Here is a 17,877-nt window from a genome sequence, read left to right on the forward strand (position 1 = left end):
CCCGAGGTATGTATCCACCCTTTGGTAATCCCGAGGTATGTATCCACCCTTTGGTAATCCCTGGGTATGTATCCACCCTTTGGTAATCCCGAGGTATGTATCCACCCTTTGGTAATCCCGAGGTATGTATCCCCCACTTTGGTAATCCCGAGGTATGTATCCACCCTTTGGTAATCCCGAGGTATGTATCCCCCACTTTGGTAATCCCTAGGCATTCCTAGGTATGTATAGCATGTCTGGGACCTTGTAAATGTGGGTTTTAGTTTTTTCATGTGATTTTTTACGACGTCAAGCTTATCATCCTGTCGTTTCCAGTATTTTGATATGCCCTCGATAGTTTATAAATATACACCAGCGTCATTATACTTACTAGATGCCATTGTGATGTCTGCAGCTTGATATCCTGTAATTCTGATGTACGACCAATGAAACGAGATTACTGTATTGATTCATGCATAAGGACAGTCCTATAGTGCCCTATATACTTTTTACTGGGTTTAACGGCTTGCCGGCCCTGATCATGTATGTTAGGTTCAAATTGGTCCTCAACATGTACTTCTCTAACCTGATATTCTACTGTATTGTCACATCAACAGTGGTCTAACCTGACATTCTACTGTATTGTCACATCAATAGTGTTGTAACCTGACATTCTACTGTATTGTCACATCAACAGTGTTTTAACCTGACATTCTACTGTATTGTCACATCAATAGTGTTGTAACCTGACATTCTACTGTATTGTCACATCAACAGTGTTTTAACCTGACATTCTACTGTATTGTCACATCAACAGTGTTGTAACCTGACATTCTACTGTATTGTCACATCAATAGTGTTGTAACCTGACATTCTACTGTATTGTCACATCAACAGTGTTGTAACCTGACATTCTACTGTATTGTCACATCAACAGTGTTGTAACCTGACATTCTACTGTATTGTCACATCAATAGTGTTGTAACCTGACATTCTACTGTATTGTCACATCCATAGTGTTGTAACCTGACATTCTACTGTATTGTCACATCAATAGTGTTGTAACCTGACATTCTACTGTATTGTCACATCAATAGTGTTGTAACCTGACATTCTACTGTATTGTCACATCAATAGTGTTGTAACCTGACATTCTACTGTATTGTCACATCAACAGTGTTGTAACCTGACATTCTACTGTATTGTCACATCAATAGTGTTGTAACCTGACATTCTACTGTATTGTCACATCCATAGTGTTGTAACCTGACATTCTACTGTATTGTCACATCAACAGTGTTGTAACCTGACATTCTACTGTATTGTCACATCCATAGTGTTGCCTGTTACCCTAACCATATACACTATAACCTCTCAACTGATATTTGGATTGTGATCTTGGAAACTGAAACTTCAACAGAGAGTTGTTTGATTAATTGGCTCTTAGTCTGCATATTGTAATTCTTGGCCTGACCATGTACATATAACCTCAAGAGTTGAGGATAATCTTTGGCCCAAATTGTGTAAATCATTTATGAGTTAAGGATTTTTGGGCCCTAACCATCTCCATTGTAACATCATGCATTGGGGATTCTTTGGCCCTAACCATGCATGTTGTAACATCATGCATTGGGGATTCTTTGGCCCTAACCATGCATGTTGTAACATCATGAGTTGGGGATTCTTTGGCCCTAACCATGCATGTTGTAACATCATGCATTGGGGATTCTTTGGCCCTAACCATGCATGTTGTAACATCATGAGTTGGGGATTCTTCGGCCCTAACCATGTACATTGTAACATCATGGCCATAACCATGTACATTGTAACATCATGAGTTAAGGAATCTTTGGCCCTAACCGTATACAATGTAACATCATTAGTTGGGGATTCTTTGGCCCAAACCATGTACATTGTAACATCATTTGTTGGGGATTTTTTGGCCCTAACCATGCATGTTGTAACATCATGCATTGGGGATTCTTTGGCCCTAACCATGCATGTTGTAACATCATGAGTTGGGGATTTTTTGGCCCTAACCATGCATGTTGTAACATCATGCATTGGGGATTCTTTGGCCCTAACCATGCATGTTGTAACATCATGAGTTGGGGATTCTTCGGCCCTAACCATGTACATTGTAACATCATGGCCATAACCATGTACATTGTAACATCATGAGTTAAGGAATCTTTGGCCCTAACCGTATACAATGTAACATCATTAGTTGGGGATTCTTTGGCCCAAACCATGTACATTGTAACATCATTTGTTGGGGATTTTTTGGCCCTAACCATGTACATTGTAACATCATGCATTGGGGATTCTTTGGCCCTAACCATGTACATTGTAACATCATGCATTGGGGATTCTTTGGCCCTAACCATGTACATAGTAACATCATGCATTGGGGATTCTTTGGCCCTAACCATGCATGTTGTAACATCATGAGTTGGGGATTCTTTGGCCCTAACCATGTACATTGTAACATCATGAGTTGGGGATTCTTCGGCCCTAACCATGTACATTGTAAGCACAAGAACTGCTGAACTAATATTTCAAGAATTTTTACAAGATATCAATATATTGATGGTTGTATATTTCATATAAGAATATGTCATTTTATTGATATGGCGTAACAACACCTACATCAACAGGCTTAGCTTATATAAAAGGCAGTAAAGAAGTACACAATTGTATTGTTATTGTCAAAGTGTAAAGATTCATTAATCATTATCAGAGTTCTTACAAAATACTGTCATCGTCCTAAACCATATTACAATGGAATGTCAGTATTCAAACGAGTTGTTATTATAAGGACACCACATTTTGTCTATTCTTGTTGGCAACAGAGTATGAAATATTTTTAATTAGTGGCCTGGTAGAAGAACCATTTAAACCTGAAAATGAAATCCTATCTGTTTAAAACAGACAGTAATTTTCAGAGTTACTGGAAAGTATTCAGTGATTTTTATTGCCACGTCACAATGGTCTCAGCTATAGATTACAGCACTGTCACTGTCAGTACTATCCAAATTACAGGTGATAGTTTGTTAACCGTTTTGTCAGCTATCTCGTATAGTCAACTTACATTCTATGTTTAGTTACTACCAATCTGTTATAATGAGTCACAAAAAAATCGGTTATCAAATGAAAAAATCAAATTTCAAATTTGTGATTCTTAAATTTTCTTCAAAACAGGAAAATTGTATACTAGTTATCATTGATATGATAGGAGTATTCAAATACAAGTAACAAAATCCCCTACAATCTTCTTCTGTAATAGGACTGACACTGAGTCACACGTCATTTTCTTCAAGAGCTCTTTTCAAAGATGTTTTGACACTGGGAGTACAAGTAAAGGGCGTGGGTTATTATTGTGGGTTTATTCGTGTTGTACAGTCATACTTAGATAATACTTTGTATTGCTGTTTTGTTCTGACTTCATACACTCCAGGGTTTCCTAAAATATTAATTACAGACTGAGTTTGTGTATTAATATATCCAGTGTGTTGATATTGTTTACTGACAGTACATAGGCCAGTCACAGGTGCTTTGTCATGAACTAGAATACAGATACAAGAATGATATCAGCATTATCTTTGCTGTCTTTTTATAGAAAATGTATTGTTCTTTTCTTTGAGACAGAGTTGTATCAAAATATAAATATGTCATTCTGCAGAAAACATTACTATATATGTATATTTTATTGCCACCTGGTCCGTGATCCTACAACAGTCATGGAGACATGATAGTGGACATCTGAGCTGTAAATGTCCATCAGGTATGAATAATAACCATTGTTACAAGGTCATCTCATATCACAGACTGGGATACAGAGGAAAGATGTAGGACAAGGCTACTGGTCAAAACTGGAGTAGGAGTAGGGGGGATACATAGAGTAGGTGGAGTAGGAGTAGGGGGAATACATAGAGTAGGTGGAGTAGGTGTAGGGGGAATACATAGAGTAGGTGGAGTAGGTGTAGGGGGAATACATAGAGTAGGTGGAGTAGGAGTAGGGGGATACATAGAGTAGGTGGAGTAGGAGTAGGGGGAATACATAGAGTAGGTGGAGTAGGTGTAGGGGGAATACATAGAGTAGGTGGAGTAGGAGTAGATGTAGGTGGAGTAGGTGTAGGGGAATACATAGAGTAGGTGGAGTAGGTGTAGGGGGAATACATAGAGTAGGTGGAGTAGGTGTAGGGGAATACATAGAGTAGGTGGAGTAGGTGTAGGGGGGATACATAGAGTAGGTGGAGTAGGAGTAGGGCGAATACATAGAGTAGGTGGAGTAGGAGTAGGGGGGATACATAGAGTAGGTGGAGTAGGAGTAGGGGGGATACATAGAGTAGGTGGAGTAGGTGTAGGGGGATACATAGAGTAGGTGTAGGAGTAGGAGTAGGGGGGATACATAGAGTAGGTGTAGGAGTAGGAGTAGGGGGGATACATAGAGTAGGTGGAGTAGGAGTAGGGCGGATACATAGAGTAGGTGGAGTAGGAGTAGGGCGAATACATAGAGTAGGTGTAGGAGTAGGAGTAGGGGGGATACATAGAGTAGGTGGAGTAGGAGTAGGGCGAATACATAGAGTAGGTGGAGTAGGAGTAGGGGAATACATAGAGTAGGTGGAGTAGGAGTAGGGCGAATACATAGTGTAGGTGGAGTAGGAGTAGGAGAAGTAGGAGGAATAAGAAGAGTGGTTAGAGTAGGAGGTATAAAGTGTAGTAGGAGTAGGTGGAGTAAGAGGAGGTTTATAGAGGTTGTATAGATCTTATTACATTAATTTTGGGAAATCTTATTAATTAAGACAAAGAAGATTGAAGTGGTGCTGATTTTAATTGTTAGTAAAGTACATAAAATATTGGTCACCACACTTCTTACAATGCCATCTGGCTTTGCTCTAGAGGGAATTTCCCTCTTAGCTTGATTGATATAGCAGTGCTTGGGGTCACAGGTTCCATCCTTGATGTACATTAATGTACCATTGTCCATTCCGATTGTGCATGAGCTTCAGGAGATTGAGGAACTTGTTGGAGCTGGAGCCTTAGTAAATAAATAGGAATAGAGGGAATTTCCCTCTTGTTGGAGTGGTAGAACAGCTGACTGAGAAGCTTACAGGTTGTGGGTTTGATCCCTACTGGAGAGGTATGATCCCTTTCCATCTACAGTACAGAAGTTTTACAAAGTTTCTCCACCTTGGCATGTTCTGTCAGAGTGTTGGGAACTGTTCACATAATCAAATAAGGTGAACCCTTTTATACTTGTACATATACTCAGTACCTATAATAGTGTTCACTAGGCTTAACTCACATTTATTTAATAGGGGCTGATATAACGCCCACTCCAGTATTAGAACTGTTTAATAATTCTTGGTACTAAGTGGTTTAGGTGTTTGAACGTTAGATACTTACAAGTCTTTCGTCTAAGCTCCCACCTTCACCTGGCAGACAAAATTTGATCCGATCAAGTTCCTTTCAGTCTTCGTCAAGAACTAAAGCCAGGACATATTAGCATTAATGTATTATGGCGATAACAATATTTTGTATATACACAAGTTTATGGTGACATAATATTTTGATAACAGTTTAGACCTAAGACCTCCTATCAAGTTCAGCAATCTGACATTGTCATATCCAGTCATGAACAACCATCTTTCCTCTACCAATATCTATAGTCCATTTAAAATGCCCAGCTTTTTAAAGACAGTAAATATGGTTGTTATTCACATAAAAAAATGCAGCAGATGAAGACCGTAAAAGACTGCAAATTTCATGTGATAGGTTCAGTTTTGAAATTTTTTTAAACTATAATTCCAAAATTCATGAAACTTATGAAAAACTGACGGACAGAAATGATTTTTAAAGTGAAGCTTCCAGCTGACAATGCTGAACAAAGGATGTATCCTGTCCTCCCTCTGGCAGTAGTTGGGCTGTGCCAGATTAGTTGGTGCAGCCCATGCTGTAATGGACTGGGCCACTGTGAGAGGGAGACTACACAGTATGTCTACAGCACAGTGTAGAGAGAGCAGTTGTACAGTAGCCTTACTCTGCTGATTCTGTGAAAAATGACTGTATTTACTGATATATTAGGCACATGTTGGATTAATTTTGTGTGTTAGGTTCACTGACAAAGACATGGCTTCTGTAATGGTGAGTATACTTGTAGTTTTAGTCAGGAGAGAATGTTCTTATCTGTAATGGTGTGTAAATATACACACTATACATACCCTAGGTACCGCTAGGTAGGCACATAAACAAATCACTTGATTGCAGATCAAGTGCAGGGATTCACTGTTTTGGATTCCAAGTGTGAATTGGAATTTCTGTTATGTGTGATGTTAAACTGTTGTCCCGCTTCAGGAAAATATTTTTTATAAAGAGGTCAAATTTCAGATAATGGTTGTATTGGTGACAACAATGGAGAAAATCTCTTTATTTTGAACAAGAGTGAAAATTTGCCTGTGTGTGTTTAATATAGAGAGCTTATACATCACCGCTGTGTCTGATATTGGTTACGATCAGTCAGGGCAGGAAGGCATTAAAATCAGCAGTTAGTCCTACATCCATCAAAAGTCATATAGTTTTATGTCAGTCCTCCTTCATCATTATTAATCCTGCATCTGTCCTACTCCTCAATCATAGCTACACAAACTTAAGTCCTAAATCAACCCTGTAACCCCCTAAAATCCTACATCTTCACTAATCCTACAGTACCTTAATCACCCTTACTCCTGGATTAATCTTTCATCTTCATTACCCCTACTCCTAAATCAGTCCTACACCTTCATTACCCCTACTCCTAAATCAGTCCTACACCTTCATCACTCCATACTCCTGAATCAATCTTACACCTTCATCGCCCCCTACTCCTAAATCAATCCTACATCATCATCACCCCCTACTCCTGAATCAATCCTACACCTTCATCGCCCCCCCTACTACCTCATCACCCCCTACTCCTAAATCAATCCGACATCATCATCACCCCCTACTCCTAAATCAATCCTACACCTTCATCGCCCCCTACTCCTGAATCAATCCTACACCTTCATCGCCCCCTACTCCTGAATCAATCCTACACCTTCATCAACCCATACTCCTGAATCAATCCTACACCTTCATCAACCCCTACTCCTAAATCAATCCGACATCATCATCACCCCCTACTCCTGAATCAATCCTACACCTTCATCAACCCCTACTCCTAAATCAATCCTACACCTTCATCACACCCTACTCCTGAATCAATCCTACACCTTCATCAACCCCTACTCCTAAATCAATCCTACACCTTCATCACCCCCTACTCCTAAATCAGTCCTACACCTTCATCACTCCATACTCCTGAATCAATCTTACACCTTCATCGCCCCCAACTCCTAAATCAATCCTACATCATCATCACCCCCTACTCCTAAATCAATCCTACACCTTCATCACCCCCTACTCTTGAAACAATTCTACACCTTTATTCCCCCCCACCCACCCCACCCCCTACTCCTGAAGCGATCCTACACCTTCATCAACCCCTAATCCTGAATCAATCCTACACCTTCATCAACCCCTACTCCTAAATCAATCCTATATTTTCATCTCTCATACATCTGGATAATTTCCACAAAATCATCATTCTTACATCTTCATCAGTGTACTTGTAACAGGAGAGAAACTTCTTCCATCTCTCCAAAGGTGTTATGTAGTAGTAATTTGGGGTAGGAGTTCCTTACCTACATAAGACGGACTCTGTACACTCGAGGAATGATAGTAGGGGTGGATCCCCATGATATTAGCCATATAATATATGACTGGGTTAACAAGATAAGGTCTCATACCCAGTTGGAGGTGAGATGATAGATCTCCAGAGGAGGGGGGGGGGGGGGGGGGGGGGATCATTACCTTTACATTACTGTATACCATACAGAGGATTTATCATACATATTGTAAAACCCATAAATATCCTGTCAAGAAAACAGGCAGATATACTCGATACAATCACTATAAAAATTCATCTCTATGTTATCTCCATCAAGATAACTTTCATATTCCATATGAATGTCAAGTATGGAGCAGGATAGAATTGTTCAAATCTGTATGATAGTCCTTTTCATCTTGTCTATCAAACAGGAAGCATGCATAGAGTTGTGTTAAGTAGTAATAACTGAAGTTCCTTGTTGAATAATTTGTTAAGTACAGCCTGACTGTAGTTTTATCATCAACCTTTGTAGGGGTAGATACTCTCTCGATGAGCTCCAATTGCAATGTCCTCTATAATGGGTTTGTGAGCTCCAATGTCCTCTGTCATGAGTTTGTGAGCTCCAGTGTCCTCTGTCATGAGTTTGTGAGCTCCAATGTCGTCTGTCTTGAGTTTGTGAGCTCCAATGTCCTCTGTCATGAGTTTGTGAGTTCCAATGTCCTCTGTAATGGGTTTGTGAGCTCCAGTGTCCTCTGTCATGGGTTTGTGAGCTCCAATGTCCTCTGTAATGGGTTTGTGAGCTCCAATGTTGTCTGTCATGGGTTTGTGAGTTCCAATGTCCTCTGTCATGAGTTTGTGAGCTCCAATGTCCTCTGTAATGGGTTTGTGAGCTCCAATGTCGTCTGTCATGAGTTTGTGAGTTCCAATGTCCTCTGTAATGGGTTTGTGAGCTCCAATGTCCTCTGTAATGGGTTTGTGAGCTCCAATGTCGTCTGTCTTGAGTTTGTGAGCTCCAGTGTCCTCTGTCATGAGTTTGTGAGCTCCAATGTCCTCTGTAATGGGTTTGTGAGCTCCAATGTCCTCTGTAATGGGTTTGTGAGCTCCAATGTCCTCTGTAATGGGTTTGTGAGCTCCAATGTCCTCTGTAATGGGTTTGTGAGCTCCAATGTCCTCTGTCATGAGTTTGTGAGCTCCAATGTCCTCTGTAATGGGTTTGTGAGCTCCAATGTCGTCTGTCATGAGTTTGTGAGTTCCAATGTCCTCTGTAATGGGTTTGTGAGCTCCAATGTCCTCTGTAATGGGTTTGTGAGCTCCAATGTCGTCTGTCTTGAGTTTGTGAGCTCCAGTGTCCTCTGTCATGAGTTTGTGAGCTCCAATGTCCTCTGTAATGGGTTTGTGAGCTCCAATGTCCTCTGTAATGGGTTTGTGAGCTCCAATGTCCTCTGTAATGGGTTTGTGAGCTCCAATGTCCTCTGTAATGGGTTTGTGAGCTCCAATGTCCTCTGTCATGAGTTTGTGAGCTCCAATGTCCTCTGTCATGGGTTTGTGAGCTCCAATGTCCTCTGTCATGAGTTTGTGAGCTCCAGGGTCCTTTCTCATGGATTTGGCAGCTCCAGGGTCCTCTGTCATGGGTGCTGAAAGTGGCCTTTTTTGTGGCGCAAAGTAAAGTTTTAACCTGCTGATAAGCCAAGCTCTGAGTGATGTTGGTTAAGTGTGATTCAACCCTTTCGTAACCATACTGACCAAAACAAAAGTTACTAAGAATTGTCAGTAATTTTTGCCAGGTTTTGTTTCGTCATTAAGACATCTGATTTACCAATTATTGTTTTTAGTTATCTCACCTTCTAGTCCATTCAAACCTAAAAGGAAAATTGCAAAATTTGGCATTGTCCTCATTTGAAGTCCATATCCTGAACATGTAAATGGGTTCTAAAATACCATGACCAGACCTTGTGAGAATGGTTTTATAGATATAGAGTTCTGCCCTTGAACAATATAGGTGCTGTACAGCTTATATTTGTAATACCTATGGTACTTCAATATTGAGCTATATTCCTCGGTGTCCAATTGTACTAATGTTGTAAGGACGTCTGTATTGAGTATCTACATTAGGTGTTCCAGTGGTACGTAGTATCGTAAGGACGTCTGTATAGAATATCTACATTAGGTGTTCCAGTGGTAGGTAGTATCGTAAGGACGTCTGTATAGAATATCTACATTAGGTGTTCCAGTGGTACGTAATATCGTAGTATCGTAAGGACGTCTGTATAGAATATCTACATTAGGTGTTCCAGTGGTACGTAGTATCGTAGTATCGTAAGGATGTCGGTATAGAATATCTACATTAGGTGTTCCAGTGGTACGTAATATCGTAGTATCGTAAGGATGTCGACAACTACACGGCGTCCACGCGGCCCTGGTTAGTGTGATTCTTCGTACCATACGGCCAAAAAACAATTACTAGAATTGTCGGTAATTTTGCAGTTTAAGTTCGTCATTATAGAATATTACCATTATGGTTGTTACATGTCGTCAATTTCAGTTCGTCAAACCTAAGGAAATTACAATTAGGCATTGTCCTCTTGAAGTCCTATCCGAAATGTAAATGGGTTCTAAAATACTGTGACCTGTGAGAATGGTTTTATAGATATAGATTCTGCCCTTGAACACATTAGGTGCTGTACAGTTATTTTGTAATACCTAGGTATTCATATTGAGCTATATTCTCGGTGTCCATTGTACTAGTAGTCTTGTAAGGACGTCTGTATAGAATATCTACATTAGGTGTTCCAGTGGTACGTAGTATCGTAAGGACGTCTGTATAGAATATCTACATTAGGTGTTCCAGTGGTACGTAGTATCGTAAGGACGTCTGTATAAAATATCTACATTAGGTGTTCCAGTGGTGCGTAGTATCGTAAGGACGTCTGTATTGAGTATCTACATTAGGTGTTCCAGTGGCACATGTACGTAGTATTGTAAGGACGTCTGTATAGAATATCTACATTAGGTGTTCCAGTGGTACGTAGTATCGTAAGGACGTCTGTATAGAATATCTACATTAGGTGTTCCAGTGGTACGTAGTATCGTAAGGACGTCTGTATAGAATATCTACATTAGGTGTTCCAGTGGTACGTAGTATCGTAGTATCGTAAGGACGTCTGTATAGAATATCTACATTAGGTGTTCCAGTGGTACGTAGTATCGTAAGGACGTCTGTATAAAATATCTACATTAGGTGTTCCAGTGGTGCGTAGTATCGTAAGGACGTCTGTATTGAGTATCTACATTAGGTGTTCCAGTGGCACATGTACGTAGTATTGTAAGGACGTCTGTATAGAATATCTACATAAGGTGTTCCAGTGGTACGTAGTATCGTAAGGACGTCTGTATAGAATATCTACATTAGGTGTTCCAGTGGTACGTAGTATCGTAAGGACGTCTGTATAGAATATCTACATTAGGTGTTCCAGTGGTACGTAGTATCGTAAGGACGTCTGTATAGAATATCTACATTAGGTGTTCCAGTGGTACGTAGTATCGTAAGGACGTCTGTATAGAATATCTACATTAGGTGTTCCAGTGGTACGTAGTATCGTAAGGACGTCTGTATAGAATACCTACATTAGGTGTTCCAGTGGTAGGTAGTATCGTAGGGACATCTATATTGAGTATGTGTATGTGTTCGAGTGGTATGTAGTATCGTAAGGACGTCTGTATAGAATATCTACATTAGGTGTTCCAGTGGTACGTAGTATCGTAAGGACGTCTGTATAGAATAACTACATTAGGTGTTCCCCAGTGGTACGTAGTATTGTAGTATCGTAAGGACGTCTGTATTGAATGTTTACATTGAGGTGCAGAGAGCCTTGTCTATTAAAACGTCTACAGTTGGAGCAGACAGGAGGATTGGAAAGCAATAAAACAAAAACCCAACAGAAATCAATATAACAATTTTACTGTGATAGAGATCAGACCAAGGTCATTTCCAGGTGACAGTACAGTTGTGATTGATACACTGTAAACACCTGGGAGATTAGGAGGATGCTGGCCACTGTACACAACTACTGGGAGATTAGGAGGATGCTGGTCACTGTACACAACTACTGGGAGATTAGGAGGATTCTGGTCACTGTACACAACTACTGGGAGATTAGGAGGATGCTGGCCACTGTACACAACGCCTGGGAGATTAGGAGGATGCTGGCCACTGTACACAACACCTTGGAGATTAGGAGGATGCTGGCCAGTTTCCGGAGGATGCTGGCCAGTTTCCCAGCCACACTTACATAACATTTCACACTGGTTGGGATCTGTCATCATATAAATGATTGTATAATCACTTCTGTAATTGTGGGCTGGGCACCACCATTATAAATATTTTGTTTATAACTACTGTTGATGGGTGTGTCTTGTCTGAAGTCTCCCTCACCTATGGAGGGATTCAGTAAGACTTTACTGAAGTCTCCCTCACCTATGGAGGATTCAGTAAGACTTTACTGAGGTCTTCCTCACCTATGGAGGATTCAGTAAGACTTTACTGAGGTCTTCCTCACCTATGGAGGATTCAGTAAGACTTTACCGAGGTCTTCCTCACCTATGGAGGATTCAGTAAGACTTTACTGAGGTCTTCCTCACCTATGGAGGATTCAGTAAGACTTTACTGAGGTCTTCCTCACCTATGGAGGATACCGTTCCCTGTAGAAATTTCTACTGTAATCCTGACTACTTACTGACAAGTGTTTTGAAAGTAAATAGGTTGAATCATTATGTTTGATAAATCAATCATGTGTTATGTTTATTTTTAAACAACTAATAATTGATCCTTGTAGGATGTCTACATTGACATTAGGATGTTTCACATGTCACAAATTGGTACTAGTCCATCTCACTTGGCCCCCTAGTTTATGTCTTTATAATTCACTAAAGTGTGGCCCCTAGTTTATGTCTTTATAATTCACTAAAGTGTCAAATTAGTACCGCTTTGTTTCCCTCTGTCAGGAATACAAGACCTCATGTCAGCAGCTTCCATGTAACATTAGACTTGATGTCCTTTGTCTGCTTGACCACTGGTCAGTTTGGTAAACCTCCTGTGGTTATAGGGGTCTCTGGTCAGTGTCCAGATGTTGTAACTATACATTAGGTTATTAGTAAATTTTCCAGTTTCTCTTTTGAAGTTTGGCGATTGTATGAATATTTACATGTACTATTGCTTCTTACAATGTCAGATTTCTAAATCAGAATCATCACATTTGTGTTGATTGACTCTTGCCATACTGAAAGAAGTCAATTTATGTTCTTGCCAAGGCTAAAAAAAATCATAAAAATTCTTTGACTCATTTCTTAAAATCTCATGGAATGAAAATACATTTATAATCCTATATTGATGTCCAACACCAAATGATGGATTCAGAGATAACACAGAGATGTATATACAATCTATGTGTATTCTTTTTTTCTGAGTGTTTTTTTTCTTTCTATTTTTACATGAATATATACAAGTACATATTTTTGTCAGATTTCCCTATAAATATCCTTAGTGTGCACCCCAATATTATTGTATTGTCTGTGGACTTTTACCTTATTATGACTAGACTTGAAACAAAACAGGAATTTTACCAGACAGAATTAACAGTGTCATTGAAAGTATATATATAGATATATATGTGACAGATGTTATAGGAAACACTGATATTTACAGACCAGTTTCTCTAACACTTAATTTTAAGGGGCATCTAAACAGCAAATCCAGTCAAAACATTGATATTTTACAGGCCTATAGATCCCTATTATGGTGCAATGTCACAGAGGAACATGATGAACTTTTAGTATGTATCATGGCAAACCGTGGGTCTTGCTGTTGACATGTAATTTGTTAAGCTGTTTGTAAATTTCAACAAAACGTAAGAAAAATGCATGTTTCAGGGGGACATAATTAACTCATTTGTATCCAATATATTACACAAACTTGCCATGTCGTTTTGCTCACAAGTGTCTAAAGCACAAAATAGGAGCATTGGTTTGACCAGCTTTGACGTTATTATATGTATAAACGCTGTTTTTATTTTGACCTTGAATTGCAAATGGCGGTCGTGAATGATATCACACAAATATGGCATATAAGGAAGTATTTGAAACATCAAAAATGCTCTTATTAGACAATATAAAGTATTCTTGAAGTGGCAAGAAGACTGCTTTTATGAAAAAATGTTCAACCGTTGAGTTTGGGGTAAAATATGCCTACTTCTGAAAAAAGCTGCAAACTCACCATTTTAACAAATTGACATTCAAATGTTCATGTTACTATGATGAGATGTCTTAAAAGTACGATATAGGAGTTTTGTTATTAACTGAAATGCCTCCTTTAAGCCATATTTGTGTAATATTATTCTCAGCTGCCATTTGCATTTCAAGGTCAAACCAAAATAAGTGTTTATACATACATACAGTAAAATCCGGTCAAACAAATGCTCCTACCCTGTGCTATAGACACTTGTGAACATAACAGCATGGCTATTTTTCAGGTTTGATCATTTGCGTGACTTAGAATTATTCCATGCCAAATCTTACCACAAAGTTACTCTACAGAAGAAACTGGTAGCATCTATAGCATATTACTGGTGATTGTAAGAAGCTACATGTCCAAACAAACATTTTGATATATTACATGACATTTTTTGTGCAAATCTTAGGTATTTATTCGTGTTTGAAATTCAACACTATTCTGCCATATAGATGACCCTTAACACAGGCAATCTGATAGTCAGTGGTACATCAGTAGATAGCCATTATTGCCATCATTACTGTACTGAAAACAATGATGTGGTGTAACAATGAATTTGCCAGGCTTTTTAAGATTTTGAAGATGTTATATTTTGGGTAAAAAGGCTGATAAGTGACATGTAAAGCTGTTGCTATAGATACGACCTACTAAACCCGACCTACTAGACCCACATGGTGTCTCCACTTGGTGGCAGATCTTTACTTTGACCTCTTGTGTGTGTATATAACATGTAGCAGACATTGACAGCATACCAGTGGCTTGGCTGAGGCACCATGCAGACTGTGCAGCAGCCCTACATAACAGTCTCAAAACTCCGCTTGTATTGGTACAGAGACAATCTTAACACTTGTACTGGTACAGAGACAATCTTAACACTTGTATTGGTACAGAGACAATCTTAACACTTGTATTGGTACAGAGACAATCTTAACACTTGTATTGATACAGAGACAATCTTAACACTTGTATTGGTACAGAGACAATCTTAACACTTGTACTGGTACAGAGACAATCTTAACACTTGTATTGGTACAGAGACAATCTTAACACTTGTATTGGTACAGAGACAATCTTAACACTTGTACTGGTACAGAGACAATCTTAACACTTGTACTGGTACAGAGACAATCTTAACACTTGTATCAGAAAGAGGCAGTCTGAACACTTGTAGCTGTGCATCTTTATCAGCGATGTCCAAGATAGGTGCTTAGCACGTTTATAAGTCCAAGACCGATTATAGACTATATTAGTCTATAATCGGTCTTGGACTTATAAACGTGCTAAGTACCTATGGTCCAAGTTGACAAAATAGAATGTTCCAATACATTCATTAAGAAAATTGAAATATAATTCTGTGTTACTCGATATGCAGGGTTTTGATGATTGTTTGAAATGCTTCATTAGTCGACATGTAGAACTTGAAGAGATACATTATTTCCAGAAGTGAATTGTTAAGGTGTAATGGATGACAAATGTATACCGCTGTATAAGGTTATACAAACCATATAAACCAGGCCTATACACACTTGTACTAAAACATTGAGATTTATGAATGAGTTCTGTAAGTAACTGGAATGATAGGACTTACCCTACAGGGAACAGGAGGAATCAATCGCTGACTCAGCGGAAATGTCATCCCCTCGTAAATCCAGATTAGACAGTAGTCTGATGCTACCCATATGAAAGGCATCTTTTTGTACAGTGTGTAGATAATATGTGATGTTACGGAATTGTGGGTCTGTGATGTATCACTACTACCAGATTATCTACCATAGATGTACTCCGATAGTCTAATATTAGGTCATTGTCTATAACTATAGTCCATTGTAGGTCAATGTGGGCTGATGTAGCCCTCTGTTAGTAGGTCAATGTGGGCTAATGTAGCCCTCTGTTAGTAGGTCAATGTGGGCTGATGTAGCCCTCTGTTAGTAGGTCAATGTGGGCTGATGTAACCCTCTGTTAGTATGTCAATGTGGGCTGATGTAGCCCTCTGTTAGTATGTCAATGTGGGCTGATGTAACCCTCTGTTAGTATGTCAATGTGGGCTGATGTAGCCCTCTGTTAGTATGTCAATGTGGGCTGATGTAGCCCTCTGTTAGTATGTCAATGTGGGCCGATGAAGCCCTCTGTTAGTAGGTCAATGTGGGCTGATGTAGCCCTCTGTTAGTAGGTCAATGTGGGCCAATGTAGCCCTCTGTTAGTAGGTCAATGTGGGCTGATGTAGCCCTCTGTTAGTATGTCAATGTGGGCCGATGTAGCCCTCTGTTAGTATGTCAATGTGGGCCGATGTAGCCCTCTGTTAGTAGGTCAATGTGGGCTGATGTAGCCCTCTGTTAGTAGGTCAATGTGGGCCGATGTAGCCCTCTGTTAGTAGGTCAATGTGGGCCGATGTAGCCCTCTGTTAGTAGGTCAATGTGGGCCGATGTAGCCCTCTGTTAGTAGGTCAATGTGGGCCGATGTAGTCATATGTTAGTAGGTCAATGTGGGCCGATGTAGCCCTCTGTTAGTAGGTCAATGTGGGCCGATGTAGCCCTCTGTTAGTAGGTCAATGTGGGCCGATGTAGCCCTCTGTTAGTAGGTCAATGTGGGCTGATGTAGCCCTCTGTTAGTAGGTCAATGTGGGCCGATGTAGCCCTCTGTTAGTAGGTCAATGTGGGCCGATGTAGCCCTCTGTTAGTAGGTCAATGTGGGCCGATGTAGCCCTCTGTTAGTAGGTCAATGTGGGCCGATGTAGTCATATGTTAGTAGGTCAATGTGGGCCGATGTAGCCCTCTGTTAGTAGGTCAATGTGGGCCGATGTAGCCCTCTGTTAGTAGGTCAATGTGGGCCGATGTAGCCCTCTGTTAGTAGGTCAATGTGGGCTGATGTAGCCCTCTGTTAGTAGGTCAATGTGGGCCGATGTAGCCCTCTGTTAGTAGGTCAATGTGGGCCGATGTAGCCCTCTGTTAGTAGGTCAATGTGGGCTGTTGTATAGCCAGCTTTTAGCAGGTCAATGTAGTAGGATAGATGTTTTTTCCACTGTGTACCTGACAATCATGTAAAGAAAGAGAGTTTGCCTTCCCTTACAGAGTACCAGAGAGTCTGGATATTATAGCTCTTTGTCCAGTGACCACAGTCCAGCCTGAGGAAAAACAACTGGTTAGGATGTGCATGTTTATGACCACTTGGTCAGTGATTCTTTCCCAGGAGGGCTCCTTAGAAAGGCAGGGCCCCTGGTCATGTTGTCAGCTCATAGATTTATCATTAGAGATGATTAAAAACCATACGTTTTCCCACCCAGGCCTGCTTTCATCACCCACATGATTAATGGGATCATGGAAAATAGCAGCTAGGACAAACATTGTCCATTCAAGGTGATTCAGATAATTCCTTTTGAAGGAATGGAGTCTAATAAGACATCAACAAGTCATCTTGATATTGTTTATTTAAATGTACATTTTTACTGTTTATGTATAAATAATACCAAAGGAATTTGAATTCATACAGCTATGAACATGAATAGATCAGTGTTATTTCAATTGCTTTCCATCCCACCTCTTATAACATGAGACATTAGGAGGCACAAACGTTCAGAAGATTCAGAGACTTTAATATCACAAATTTTAGAGAATACCAAGTACCTCTTTATAAATTCTAAGTATATATATAAATAAATATTCATATAACTTGTTTTCATTCTTACCAGAATATTTATAAAAACTATTGAATCCATGTGAATTGATGTTTTTGAGATACATATGCGTCAATGTATGATGGATTATCATACTATATACGATGGTGTGTCGACCCATCCCACCTGTAGGCCTTCATAACACCCTGGGGACTCATCAATGTTGACATATTATAACATTTACTGGCTTTTTTGTGGTGTTTTGTATCGATTAGGGAACATTCTCACAATTTATGTGCATATCAATGCAAGGAC

The 17,877-nt window shown here is 39.7% G+C and overlaps 1 protein-coding gene and 1 long non-coding RNA gene across 13 annotated transcripts in view; one reads left to right on the forward strand and one right to left on the reverse strand.

Annotated features, from left to right (window-relative positions):
• Positions 1 to 17,877, forward strand: part of LOC117316602 (disabled homolog 2-interacting protein-like) — a 272,191-nt gene that overhangs the window by 186,520 nt on the left and 67,794 nt on the right. For 2 of the 12 annotated variants that reach the window (XM_033871359.1, XM_033871382.1), the window contains exon 1: positions 5,986 to 6,126. The exons of the other annotated variants lie outside the window; for them this stretch is intronic. The gene's annotated coding sequence lies outside the window, so the exon portion shown is untranslated. Of the gene's footprint in view, positions 1 to 5,985; positions 6,127 to 17,877 lie in introns of those variants that run through there. 12 annotated transcript variants of the gene reach the window in all.
• On the reverse strand, positions 6,756 to 7,287 carry LOC117316686. The gene is made up of 2 exons (XR_004529971.1): positions 7,023 to 7,287; positions 6,756 to 6,897 (listed from the first exon to the last, which is right to left on the reverse strand). It is a non-coding gene; the product is annotated as an uncharacterized LOC117316686 (long non-coding RNA).

The sequence above is a fragment of the Pecten maximus genome, chromosome 2 (genome assembly GCF_902652985.1).
Source record: "Pecten maximus chromosome 2, xPecMax1.1, whole genome shotgun sequence".
In the NCBI taxonomy this organism is placed as follows: Eukaryota; Metazoa; Mollusca; class Bivalvia; order Pectinida; family Pectinidae; genus Pecten; species Pecten maximus.